The sequence below is a fragment of the Thunnus maccoyii genome, chromosome 24 (genome assembly GCF_910596095.1).
Source record: "Thunnus maccoyii chromosome 24, fThuMac1.1, whole genome shotgun sequence".
NCBI lineage: Eukaryota > Metazoa > Chordata > Actinopteri > Scombriformes > Scombridae > Thunnus > Thunnus maccoyii.
This window is the reverse complement of record NC_056556.1, coordinates 3,398,695-3,413,482: the sequence shown is the minus strand read 5'-3', so window position 1 is coordinate 3,413,482 and position 14,788 is coordinate 3,398,695. Positions and strand designations below refer to the sequence as shown.

The 14,788-nt window shown below is 38.3% G+C and overlaps 1 long non-coding RNA gene across 1 annotated transcript; it reads left to right on the top strand.

Annotated features, from left to right (window-relative positions):
• The first annotated feature begins 6,914 nt into the window (after positions 1–6,914).
• On the top strand, positions 6,915–7,415 carry LOC121891882. The gene is made up of 2 exons (XR_006094204.1): positions 6,915–7,045; positions 7,333–7,415. It is a non-coding gene; the product is annotated as an uncharacterized LOC121891882 (long non-coding RNA).
• The last annotated feature ends 7,373 nt before the right edge of the window (positions 7,416–14,788 follow it).

Genomic DNA, 14,788 nt, shown 5'->3' with positions numbered 1-14,788 from the left:
TTCCAGACATCAACGCTTGTTCCAGCTTCCTGCGGTTGTTTATGCATCGATTTATACGTCTGTTTTCTCCAAAATAATCAAAGGTATGGCAGTTTTATTTAATGTGCACTTATTTCTCTGTAGGGATGGGTACCGAAACCCGGTATTAAACGAGCCCCGAGGATAAATGATTAAAGACTGTAGTATTGATAAGCTCCGATGTTACCGGTTCTTTTATCAGCACTTTTTAATGTTTTGTTGTAATTTATTCTCAAACTGCAGCCTCTCCTCCACACACACACACACACACACACACACACACACACACACACACACACACAAACACACACACAAACATACGCAAACATACACACACACACACACACACACACAGCAAAGTCAGTGAACAGCAGATCACATGTGAAGTGAAGATTACTCGAGTTGACGACAACTACGCTCGTTACTTCTTAAGTGCAATAACACCTTAGCGAGTAAAAAGCCAATACTCTATCAATACACCTGATCAACAAGCATAAACATGTAGAAAAGTCATATTTTCAACTGCTCTGTCCGCAGTCTCTCATCCACTGCTGCTATTTTTTTCACAACCACAGCGCGCTAGCTCGGCTAATCGCTAATTGTTAGCAACAAGCTAAAACTAAAGCTGTCTGTATGTAGTCTAACTGTTTAGCTTAGTTTGCCACCAATCTTCAAATTTGGCTCATTCTTGTAAACTCAGCTGCTGGCTGAGACAAAGCAGCCTCTCCTCTCTACCAGCGGTACCTGCAGCAGTCAATCACATCAGCAGCAGAGGGAGGAGGAGGAGGACAGGAGGAAGGACTGATACTGACTGATGTCTGTCTTCTTCTTTCTTTCTAAACTTCACTCAGAATTTTCATGTCAGGAATATTATTTATTTTATTGACATTTTACATTTGTTTCCAGAGATATTATTGAGTTTATAAAGTGACTTTGCTGTTGTAAACATGACTGTTGCAGCTGGGCGGCTGTGGCTCAGGAGGTAGGGTCAGGAGCGGGTCGTCCACTAATCGGAAGATTGGCGGTTCGATTCCCGGCTCCTCCAGTCCGCATGTCGATGTGTCCTTGGGCAAGATACTTAAACCCAAATTGCTCCTGATGGCTGTGCCATCAATGTGTGAATGTGTATGAATGATTAGATTTCCTGTGATAGGCAGGTTGGGACCTTGCATGGTAGCCCCTGTACCCATTCAGCCTATGAATGTGTGTGAATGGGTGAATGTGATTCGTAGTGTAAAAGCGCTTTGAGTGGTCGGAAGGCTAGAAAGGCGCTATACAAGTACAGTCCATTTACCATTTACTGTTGCTGCTATAGAAACAATGTTTAGTTATATTTATGATCAAAATAAATTCTGATCCTGATCTGAATTTATTTAAAAAAAAAAAGAATAAATTCAGAACAGAGTTTACTGCTCGACTTTAAGGCTTGTCCGATTTCTTTATACGACAAATGGAAAAGAAATTGACTTGTCCCACCACACAAGTTAAAAGTCACAAAAAAATCCTCACAATGTTTCATCTGCTCTGCACCTCTACTGTGCGCACTGAAAAAGAGGGATGATGCATCACAGACAGACAAAGTCTGTGACGAGATGTCAAGAGGCAGATATTCACATTTTATTACATAATGAAAAGGTCCAAACCTTCAGATGCACAAGAAAGAAAACGGAGAAAAGAGGAGGAGGAAAAGAAAGTCTAATATAGAGGTATGTCGTCTAATGTTAACATAGCTAGCTAAGTAGCAATAAAGCTAATGCTAGATAATGATGCTACGATAGCTGCTGGACTCACATATCGTTACAGATTGAAGGATATGAGACTGAATGACAAGCCAGTAGCGAGCTATCTGGATAACTGCTCCTTCCTACAACGTAAGGCTTTGTGCTGAAATTTCACTGACCAATATCAGTGATAATGGCTAACGCTATATCCATAAAAACATAGATTTCTGCACTGGGTTGCACCAACTATGTGTAAGCTGGCATGAGCCACTTGGCATCGTAGCACATTGTAGTAAACCGGATCAATAGTGAAATATCATATCAATAAATTAGGTCTCTACTGGATTACTGTGTTGCTAAATGGCAGCAATTAAAGTTATGTTGTAACTTATCTCCGTGGTCAAAGCTTTTATTTTAGTGATGCATAAATCACAACTTAGTGATAATAATTTACGTTATAACTAAGTTTGAACTGACACACAGCTGGTGCAACAGGCTGCAGCAGTTGTTTGTCTACTCTGCAGCTACATGTTTTTGCTTGTAACAGGCTGATATCTACTCTATAACTGTCCAGATGCACTCAGGAAATATCTGCAGAAGCCTCCAGCTGCTGGAGAAGTTACATCTGATCTCCCATCTACACCACTCTCTGAAGCAGGTCAGTTCAGCCACTTATTTGTGGTCTCTGTGTAACTGATAATACACTGCTATGTTGTCTTTATTATTGTTATTATTATTAATATATTTATTATTAGTAGTACTATTGTTATTTGAATGTCACAGTTACACCTTGTTAATTTCAAGTCAAATATCAATATTATCTATTATTAAATGGTTTCTTACATACTTGTGTTATCATGGTAACACTAGCACAATAAAATATATTGAATCATAAATATAATTTCTATATTATTAAGGGAACATAGCTAACTTAAATACTAATCAATATTAGACTGCAACCATCTATATTTATTCAAGTTGTCTACAGGACACATTAAAGCTAGAATAACTTATTCCATCTAAAATAATTTAAACTTGGATTCTTCACCTTTTTTGACTCATGTTATTGAACAGTTCTGGTCAACCGTTATCTATAATTTATGCTTCAGATGTGTTTATTGTCTGATGTGTTGTCATTTATGAATCATTGTGTGTCCTTACTAAAGGATTAATAACTATATTTACATGTATGTTTAGATTTACCTGCAGGTGAAGCAACAACAGACACAACAGACACTTCTACTGCTCTACAGCCTGCAGACACCATCAACTGGAACAGATCCTGAAGTATGTGAGTCCATCAAGGCAGCAGCTATAGATCCTGCTGACTGGCAGCCCTGTCTGATATGGTGAGGACAGAGATAGTCAGCAGAGGCCATATCAGCTAAAATAAGACTCGACATTTACAAAATGAGAGGATGGGAGAAGTTCCCATCACCACCACTTCTGCAGAAAATAAGTGAATGGAGAGAAAATCAAGAGAAGTTGGTTGGGTATATTCCAAGAAATTTTTTTAAAAAAGTCTTTACTGCTTCTGCTGCAACCTGTTCTCACAAAAAAACTACAAACTAATCAGTAATTGATTTAATGACTGGAAAAATTGCAGTGAAATACTCAAAACCCACGAGAACAGTCCAGGGATCTCATTTGTTGAGTAAGCAGGAACGGGGCCTGAAAGAGGCGTACGCCACTTCCCAAGCAAAAGTTGTGATCTATAAAAACAAACTTGATGGGACAATGTGCGCACCTGCACCTAAACTCTTACCCATGCGTAGGAACATTTTAGAGACAGGGGAAATCCACGACGCAGAATTGAAGTGAATTGAAGGCAGATTGTATAATAATCCTCTCACACATTTCATTTCACTTAATATCAAACATCAATTATAGATTCACATTATCAGAAACACTCAAACCAGCAGTGTTATCTGTACTTTGGCTTGTAGTGAGCCATAACTTCCATAAACATCTTTCAATTTGTAAAGATATAAAGCAACTCAGATCTTAAAGTCTGCCCAAGATTTCATCAGTGCTGCCTCACCCGGAGCACAAAGGAGAGAGTCAGTTGTGGAGCAGCAGCAGCTGAAATGAATGATGTCAGGATATGGCAGGTGGCAGGATTCTGCAAAGTCTGGGTTGCCTTTCTCCAATATTAGCTAAGCATGAAAATACTGATTGATTTTCACCTTAGCCACGTTAACTTACTGATGAAATGATCATCATTGATTGTAGAAATCCAAGATGACATCAAATAACTTCAACAGACGGAACTAAAACATATTTACAGGACAGAGCGTTAATAGATTTTTAATATTTGGTTATACTGTGCATATATCACCAAGTATGAGTTCCCATGTAGTTTATATGTGTAAAATGGCTACAGTAAACACGGCTGTTTTGTCAAGCACAGAGACACTGGAGACACAGCGGTGGCTGCCACACACACTCTGCCTTCTCCAGTCACCTCACCGGCTCATCTTCACCACCTGTGCTCACTGTGTCAATTAGAGAAATACCTGTATGCTGGATTTTGGAGGAAATATAAACTAATATAGTGTTTATTGTATTTTACATATTGAGTGAGTGGTGTAAAAACTACTTATACTGGTTAACTGGGAGCTGGCCCACTGCAGGGTGTGTTAAACATTTAACCAGAGATGTCTGACTTAACAATCCACAGGAATGTTTATTGAGGTTGTATATGGTTGTTTTGGGTTACATACATAATTTCGCTGCGTCTGAAAACGGGGAAATAAAAGGTTAAATGTCTGTTCATGCTTGTTGCGGTCCTTCCTCTGCTGCTGCTGAGCACAAGTGACAAGAGAGGCTCCGATACACTGACTCTCAACACTGATTGGCCAGGCGTCTAAAGACAGAGAGAGTGATTGGTGCGGCGAAAGAAACACATGTACATTAATATTCATGACGGCTTTTGCATCGACCATTTATGGTTGAATGTGGGCGTGTAGAGGGCGGGATATGACGCTGATCCATGAGCGCACATTTCCAGGTGGACTGTGATTTATAAAGGGAAATATACGTGCATTCGTGTGTACGCATGGTTTTATAAATCTATCAATAACCAAGTGCCAGCGTCTTGGATGTTACTAACAGGTAAAGGTAGTTAATAATAGTAATATTTGACAATTGATTCATTCTTTGAAACGTGATTTGTTTGTTTGAAAAGTAATTGTAATTTATAAAAATATATATTTTCATCTTGAAACCATTGTGGTGTCTGATGTTTGTTGTCCATATTTTTACTGTAGAATGAGCGGGTGTGTCATGGACTCATGGTTTGGGCTCTTTGTGTTTTTTCTTCTTTTGGTTTTCTGTGTTACACTTGTGTTGTCCAGTCTTTTTGCTCATTCATGTTATTTGAGTTGTATCTTTGAAAGACTGTATTAGATTATTGGTTAGCTTGTAGTGCTGTGTACCTAGGTTGATTTATTCAGAGACACTTTGATTTATGCTGGCTTGTTATTGAGTGCTGTTGTGTTTTCTGGGTTTTACTTTGCTCTGTGTTTCTCTTGTGTGTTCCTTCACTCCTCCTGTTTTCATGTGCTCCTCCTCTCACCTGCCCTGCAGTAGCCTCGTCGGTCCTGCCCTGCTCCTAGTGTCTTCCCCAGCCTATCAGCTGCCAGCCTGCCCTTGTATTGTGCCACCTGTTCCTTGTTGTCTGATTACTTCTGTTTGTATTTAAGTTCAGTTTTCAGTTCAGTCTTTGTCGAGTCGTCTGTTCAGTTCGTCAGTTCTGTTCTGTCGTGTTTGCTCAGTTTCCTGCTCAGTCGATTTTTTTTTGTATCTTGTTCTACTCAGCTCATCCTGCTTTTGTTTTTTTCCTGCCAGTCTTTGAAATAAAGACGCTGAGCGAAGAAATCAGGAGAGAGGAGACAGAAGTGAGGAAGAATTTCAGGATGTAACTTAATGGTGTTGAAAGAAAAACAAGGAGAAAGTAAAGAAGTGATTGAAAAGGAAGAAGGTGCAACTGATTCAAGATTTAAAGAAACAGTTGAAGGAGTAAAGAGAAACACACAGAGGCAGCCCAGGCGTCAGGTGATGGAGAGACATGAACACATTCAAAGCAGGAGGCAGAAAAAACTGTTAAGGTCTGACTTCCACCTGTATCTAGATGAATTACTGTTCTGTAAATATGTTTAAAGGCACAATCTGTTATCCAAACTAAAGGACATCCTAACAAACTAAAGTCAAAGCACAAGATTCAAACCTGCTATAAAAGGACTTACAGATGTTTTAACACAGGTACTAACACTACACAACAACTCTGTTAACATGATGTTTTCTTCAGCTGTTAGAAGGTCGTTGACCTCAGTAACTGTTGTAAACACAGCACTAAAACTGACACTTTCACTTATTAGGAAACAAAATGCTGATTCATCTGATTCATTTATAAGTCAAACTGTTGTCTTGATTTGGCTTTAAGTTGAAACAAATTAATTCCCCATCAGTCACTTTTGTTATGTTGTTATATTACAAACATTGATCTATATTAAGGACCATATAGAGGCTGAGAATCCAGATTTGTTTTTCAGATAGAGACTGATTGGTCCATCTATCATCCATAAGGCCGACGTTTATTTATGTGTTGTAAATAAATACTGTTAATATTTAAAAATTAGGTTAATAAATATCGTTAATATTTGTTTAATATTTATTGACCTATTTTTTGTGCACTTGTTTCATTTCAGCTCAGTGTAGAGAAATACAGCGATACAGACAACCGCCTTACTGCGTATCTATGACGACACTGTCGACACCGCGTATCCGTATCTGTGACGCGCCTGCTCCGTAACATAACTAGTAGTTTCAGGGGGCCTACCACCCCCCCTGAAAACAATCCTAGTAGAAACACTGTCAATCATTATTATTAAGGAAGGATGATCAATAATTAATCTATAGAGCTCATATTGAAACAGACTTTACAAAGTGCTTCACAATTCAGGATCAAATGAAAAGATCATTAACAGGGAAGTAATGGCTTGAATAAAATTCATAAATTGAATCATTTATATGTTGACACTGTTTGGATGCTTTCAACTGTTTGTTCGTCTGATTTCTACGTTCACAAACAAAATGAAAAAGTCAATTATTGTCATTTTTACTCTGACAAGTGACTTTTGTGGATGTGTAACAGTTAAAAAAGACACTAATAATTCTTATTTCCAATTTGTGTTTGTGAATTTTATCTCAATGAGGAATTTTTATTCATGAATGTTTCCTGTGGAAATGACCTTGCTGCACATCGTCCCTTCTGTCCCTCACAGAGCTGTTTTGCATTGCTGAGGGTAAGTTGTGTGGAAAAATGCTGCTGCGATATTTTATTGTTTTCTATGAAAATTGAACCGTTTATGTTGTAACATTGAATGCATATTGTTTACTGTTAATACTATTACTTTAACTAGCTGTTTCATGTTGTTTTGACTGTTAATATGAGTTTTGTAGATGCTTTTGTTGAACTTTCTTGGTGCCATTTGTATTACAGCAGGCTGCCCTGTGTCATGTAGTCAACGTAGCGCTGCAGAGATTTTAGCATCTATTTCCTGGTGTAAATTCTCTTATTTTGCATGTTTAGGAGCAGATGTGCAGGAGAGACCAGAAGGTGATTCATATGTGTTACATTGTCTTCTGCAGGAGCAAATAAAGGCTGGAAACCAATCCTTTGAGTCGTCTCGTTACATGTCCTTACCACATCTGTCACACATGGACAAGTGAAAGATAAATTTACTTGTCTGAAGGACAAGTGCCTCAAAAAGTTAATGTGGAGCCCTGCATGCGCACCTGTCACCTGCTGTTTTGGTTCATGTATGTGCAGCAGTGCAACGTGTAAAAGGGCTGAGTGAATATAGATCAACTGGTGTGGTGATTAATAAATACTCTCTCAGCCAGTCACATCACTGGTCTCATAGCTGTGAAACACTTGTGCCAATCACAGTTAAACGTGATAACGACAGCTCAACAAACAGAAAGCTTTTCTTCAGGAAATGTCTGGATGGTTCAGAGCGTCACGACATGAACACACATCACCACAAATCTGCAGCCAAAGACAGATGGAGCAGTTTTTTCATCACTTAATATAATAACAATAGAAATAAAAAAATGTATTTGGTGAAGCTGTTTATATGATTATAGCCCATCAGACTGACGCTATTTCAGCAATAATTATAGCCTAATGTATCTCACCTCGTACACGGTCACATAGTTTAGTAATTAATGTTACACAACAGCGTTTGCATCGTAATGTGTCTCAAAGATAAAACATGAGACGCTACTTTGGCTAAAAAGAAAGTCGTAGAAGAGGCTGATGAGCCCCGCTAACCCGACGTCTCCTTCATAAAAAAGCAGAATATCGAGTTATAACCGACCAGTCTGATGTGTGTAGAGGTGTGTGTGTTTCTACTGTAGCAGCCTGGTGTCATCAGGAGATTTAATGAAGGTAAACACAGTGAACGGTGGTGCGTAACGGCACTGCGCTCTGGCGCAGCACTTCTCAGAGGCTGCAGATTTATCAACATATCAGTCCTGCTGACTTCAGATGCTGCAGGGATTTAATGAAGTGAAGGAGAAGCTTTTCATACAGTAGAAACAGCTGTGGACAACAGATACTGTAACAATCAGCCACATTCATTTATACATCACTGCACACTGATTTACTGACTTTCCTGCTTTAACCACATTAAACCTTATTTTCTGTGCACATGTTGGTTGGAGAGTGTTTAACTGAAATAAATGATTTATATTTGAAGCATTAATCTGTTGTTGCAGCACGTCTGCATCCAGTAGACTATTTAGTATGAAACACAGGCGCCTGATACTGTATCAGTAGCCTATGTGACGCTCACAAAAACAAAGGGATTTTATGAGGATGACGTATGACTGCAGCGTTCTACTATAGTCATACGTCATTGTTCAGTTTTAACAACAGCTGACATTTTTGATCTTTCAGCACAAAATGAAGTTATTTGTCCACAAATATTTGGTGAACATTGTGGCTAGTCAACATGGTCAGAAAATGACTCAGAAAAATATGAAATATCTCAAAAATGCCAAAATACACTGGAGGGAGGCTTTAAATAGTATTTAAATGTTTGAAAACAACATTTGAACGTGTAAATCTGAAGGAGATTTTACCTCATAAAAATCATCCTTATGTCTGCAGTTTAGTGTCACCACAACTTTCACATCATATTAATCTCAGCACACAAGTAAGAAATGGTGTCTGACCTCAGAGTCTCCAGTCTACAGTGTGGACTCTCCAGAAAATCAAACTGCAGATTCCTTTCTGAACTGTCCCAACTGTAGTCTTCACTCAGATCCAGCTCTCTCAGATGGGAGGGGTTGGACTTCAGAGCTGAGAGCAGAGAAGCACAGCTGATCTCTGACAACCAGCAGTTCTTCAATCTGAATAAAGAAGAAATCATGTAGCGTTAGAAGCAGATTACATGGGTGCAAGAGCTCCGTCTACAGACGGATTTCCATCAAAAGTGAATTATTTGTTCCATCATAGTCTGTTTATTTTTACCACTAACACAAAAAAGATTTTACTCTGCCACCACATTTCTGCTTTTTTCACTTTGTAAACGATTAAACGGCGAGGGAAAGAGACGTTGGTTGTTCCAGACATCAACGCTTGTTCCAGCTTCCTGCGGTTGTTTATGCATCGATTTATACGTCTGTTTTCTCCAAAACAATCAAAGGTATGGCAGTTTTATTTAATGTGCACTTATTTCTCTGTAGGGATGGGTACCGAAACCCGGTATTAAACGAGCCCCGAGGATAAATGATTAAAGACTGTAGTATTGATAAACTCCGATGTTACTGGTTCTTTTATCAGCACTTTTTAATGTTTTGGTGTAATTTATTCTCAAACTGCAGCCTCTCCTCCACACACACACAGACACACAAACACACACACACACACAGCAAAGTCAGTGAACAGCAGATCACATGTGAAGTGAAGATTACTCGAGTTGACGACAACTACGCTCGTTACTTCTTAAGTGCAATAACACCTTAGCGAGTAAAAAGCCAATACTCTATCAATACACCTGATCAACAAGCATGAACATGTAGAAAAGTCATATTTTCAACTGCTCTGTCCGCAGTCTCTCATCCACCGCTGCTATGTTTTACACAACCACAGCGCGCTAGCTCGGCTAATAGCTAATTGTTAGCAACAAGCTAAAACTAAAGCTGTCTGTATGTAGTCTAACTGTTTAGCTTAGTTTGCCACCAATCTTCAAATTTGGCTCATTCTTGTAAACTCAGCTGCTGGCTGAGACAAAGCAGCCTCTCCTCTCTACCAGCGGTACCTGCAGCAGTCAATCACATCAGCAGCAGAGGGAGGAGGAGGAGGACAGGAGGAAGGACTGATACTGACTGATGTCTGTCTTCTTCTTTCTTTCTAAACTTCACTCAGTATTTTCATGTCAGGAATATTATTTATTTTATTGACATTTTACATTTGTTTCCAGAGATATTATTGAGTTTATAAAGTGACTTTGCTGTTGTAAACATGACTGTTGCTGCTCTAGAAACATTATTTAGTTTTATTTATAATATAAATTAATTCTAATCTTGTTCTGAATTTATTCTTTTTGAAAATAATTTATTCTTTTAAAAAGGACTTATTCAGTATTGATAAGGAACCAAACCGATAAGGAGGATCAATAAGACCACTGATTATCAGTGTTCAGTCACATATGTTAACATGAAAAGTTTAAAGTTGATAAAGATAATAAGTTCAGATATTTGTGTTATTTTTATTCTAAAATATAGTTGAATAGTTAAAATAAGTAGGCCTACAAGTGTTTTGTCAGTAAGGAGAGAAATAGCATACTTTATGAAGGTCAAATATTTTATTTTATGCTTTTCATGTATAAATTGGTGCCTTTGCCAGGAATAAAAATCATGACCAGAATGCACCAAATTGCATCATTTAAAAAAAAGATTTTGCAGGGGGCCATGCCTCCAGACCCCCCGAGGTGACTTCATGCCTTGGCGCTCTTTGTTGGACACCAGTAGAAAAAAGTTCAGTCAAAAAAAAAAAAATTTCTCACCGGCATCCATGAGATTATTGTGTTTGAAATCATTCAATGTTTCATAATCTGTTCAGAGCTGAAGAAGGTTTAGAATGAACAAGTTTAGAAAATGGAAACTCCAAACACCTGAACCCAACAGGATGCAGGTTAAAAACTGTCAAATACAAACAGTGAAAAAGAGCTTCATTAGTATTAATGACAACATGCTGCTACTTCAATAAACACACAGTGACTTAACAGTGAATTAGACAGTGCAGCTTTTTCATCTTATATTAAATATGAAGACCAAAAAGATGCTCAGCGTGGATCAGTATAAAGTCTATGTGGTCACAGATGTTTTAATGTTATCAAAATTGATTTAAAACAAAGATCTGAATGTTTGAAAGTATGTTTTTAAAATTGTTAACTATGGGTTAAAATTAAATAACTAAAGCTCCACTCCAGCCAGCGTTACTTTCTGTTTAACGGCACTGCGCTCTGGCGCAGCACTTCTCAGAGGCTGCAGATTTATCAACATATCAGTCCTGCTGACTTCAGATGCTGCAGGGATTTAATGAAGTGAAGGAGAAGCTTTTCATACAGTATAAACAGCTGTGGACAACAGATACTGTAACAATCAGCCACATTCATTTATACATCACTGCACACTGATTTACTGACTTTCCTGCTTTAACCACATTAAACCTTATTTTCTGTGCACATGTTGGTTGGAGAGTGTTTAACTGAAATAAATGATTTATATTTGAAGCATTAATCTGTTGTTGCAGCACGTCTGCATCCAGTAGACTATTTAGTATGAAACACAGGCGCCTGATACTGTATCAGTAGCCTATGTGATGCTCACAAAAACAAAGGGATTTTATGAGGATGACGTATGACTGCAGCGTTCTACTATAGTCATACGTCATTGTTCAGTTTTAACAACAGCTGACATTTTTGATCTTTCAGCACAAAATGAAGTTATTTGTCCACAAATATTTGGTGAACATTGTGGCTAATCAACATGGTCAGAAAATGACTCAGAAAAATATGAAATATCTCAAAAATGCCAAAATACACTAAAGGGAGGCTTTAAATAGTATTTAAATGTTTGAAAACAACATCTGAATGTGTAAATCTGAAGGAGATTTTACCTCATAAAAATCATCCTTATGTCTGCAGTTTAGTGTCACCACAACTTTCACATCATATTAATCTCAGCACACAAGTAAGAAATGGTGTCTGACCTCAGAGTCTCCAGTCTACAGTGTGGACTCTCCAGAAAATCAAACTGCAGATTCCTTTCTGAACCGTCCCAACTGTAGTTGTCAGTCAGCTCCAGCTCTCTCAGATGGGAGGGGTTGGACTTCAGAGCTGAGAGCAGAGAAGCACAGCTGATCTCTGACAACCAGCAGTTCTTCAATCTGAATAAAGAAGAAATCATATAACGTAAGAAGCAGATTACATGGGTGCAAGAGCTCCGTCTACAGACGGATTTCCATCAACAGTGAATTATTTGTTCCATCATAGTCTGTTTATTTTTACCACTAACACAAAAAAGATTTTACTCTGCCACCACATTTCTGCTTTTTTCACTTTGTAAACGATTAAACGGCGAGGGAAAGAGACGTTGGTTGTTCCAGACATCAACGCTTGTTCCAGCTTCCTGCGGTTGTTTATGCATCGATTTATACGTCTGTTTTCTCCAAAATAATCAAAGGTATGGCAGTTTTATTTAATGTGCACTTATTTCTCTGTAGGGATGGGTACCGAAACCCGGTATTAAACGAGCCCCGAGGATAAATGATTAAAGACTGTAGTATTGATAAGCTCCGATGTTATCGGTTCTTTTATCAGCACTTTTTAATGTTTTGGTGTAATTTATTCTCAAACTGCAGCCTCTCCTCCACACACACACACACACACACACACACACACAGTCAGAGGGATACCAAGGCTGGACTGGGAGAACTGGTGTCTTTGACTGGGCCATAAGTCATTAACTAACTCACTCCCCTGCCATCGTCCAATACTTGGACTTCTGCACTTAACCGTGTTCCTTGTTAGAGCCTGACATACAGTTCATATTTGGACATGATGTAACATGTCTGCTGCTGTTCATTATATTTTCATTTATATTTCAACTGTTTTTGACAGACAGCATTATATTGACAAAACATCTTTTATTTATGTAATCTTCATCTTTTTATTTGTACCACTGATATGCTGTGGTGTATTTTCATTAAATGTCATTGGTGTGCTTAAAGACAATATTAAGCTATGCAGATTGATTTTGTAAGTTTATAAGCAATAAGGGCTAGTGGGATACAATTTGTATTGGTGTAGTTATAATCTCACAAACCATATTTAATCACACTGTACGTATAGAGGCACAGTAGAAGAATCATAATCATACACTGGAGAAATTTGAGTGTGTTTGTATTACATGTCACTTTGCTTGGGTCTGCATTAAAGTCTTCACCTTTTAGAAAAAAATACCCTCTGGAAGAGATCAAGAAATAAGGGTGTAAAATGACTAAGAATAACTTATAAAAATAAAAGGCCAGAAGACAACTGGGCAATAATGGTGTAAAGTGATTCCCAATACTTATATATAAAAATTGGATATAATCAGGAAGAATTATGTGGGCCAGGACATATCCTGAAACAGCTCAAAAACCTGGTTTGAAGAGTTTTGACCAACAACAAGTGACAGAGATAAAAGTAACATAATAATTGGTCAAAAATTAGGGAGGGTGGATGATAAGGTGTGGCCTAAGCCGACCCAAGGACATAAAAACAGATGCCCCAAAGGAAAACCTTTGGAGCGATTTGGTACTTTGTAAAAAGTGCTACTCGTTCTCCTTTTTTGCCGGCAATAAAAGAACACTTTGCTGTTTGGACCTCTGACTCCCTTTTTATTGTTAAGAGAGAGTTTTTTGCTCTGATACATTTTTTCTGCAACAATTTGACACAACAAATGGCGAGCCAGCCAGGAGGAAGTTGGATCCTTCACCGGGGCGGCACTCTCACCTCCCTAAAGACCCACGGGCCACCAAATTCTTGAGGTAAGCAGAGCCTTTTTTATATCTGCCAATTAATAGTGGTGTCTGTGTGGGAGATGTGATCCGCCCAGGTAAATGATCTATTCCTCTGAACCTAACCTGTCTAAATTTAAGCAAATTATAAGAGGCCAAGTAGCTGGTGTAATATGTGTTAAGTGTTTTGTCTGTCTTTTGATGTTTGTGTTTGCTATGCCTCAGCAAAACCATGGTGCGGAAAAGAATGAATGTGATGAGATCATATTTAATGTATGTATAGTTGTTTGGATGTTAGCAACTGTGGTTTTTGCGGGAGGGTTGATTAGGTTGGCAATAAACCAAGGATAGCTAGAAAGATCAGAGCAGTATTTCCCTGACACCCGATGTAAAAAAATAAATAAATAAATACATTTTTTTTTTTTGGCGCCAAGTTGGGAGTCGCATCGCATTTCCATCCTGGGACATCCATTAAATTGGATCTGGTAGAGTGGAGTGCGATGTGACCCACCGACGGGTGATAAATGACGGGTGATAAATGACGGGTGATAAATAAATAAATAAATAAATAAATATTTTTTTGAGCGTTGGGTTGTGCGGCATGTTATCTTCATCCTGGAACATCCATTAAATTGGATCTGGTAGAGTGAAATTCCATGCCAAGCAGCCCAACAGAGCAAAGGTTGAGGTTTTCTTAAATTAGACTGCCATACCTAATCAAAACAAACATAAGTGTGAGTTTTTGTAAGCGCTTAGAGTCAAAGGTCAAAGGTCATGCCTCAGGATAAAGGCGTACCTTAAAGTTCACGATACCGCTCCCAAAGAGTGGGGGGTCTGCATGGGTGAACAAAATATATCTCGAGAAAACAGAAATTAGCGTTTTAAGGGTGAAACGAGCTAATTTTTAAAGCCTCAGGATAAAGGCTTATCTTTTACATCACCTAGAAGAGGTGATAATTCTGTTAAAGTTAGT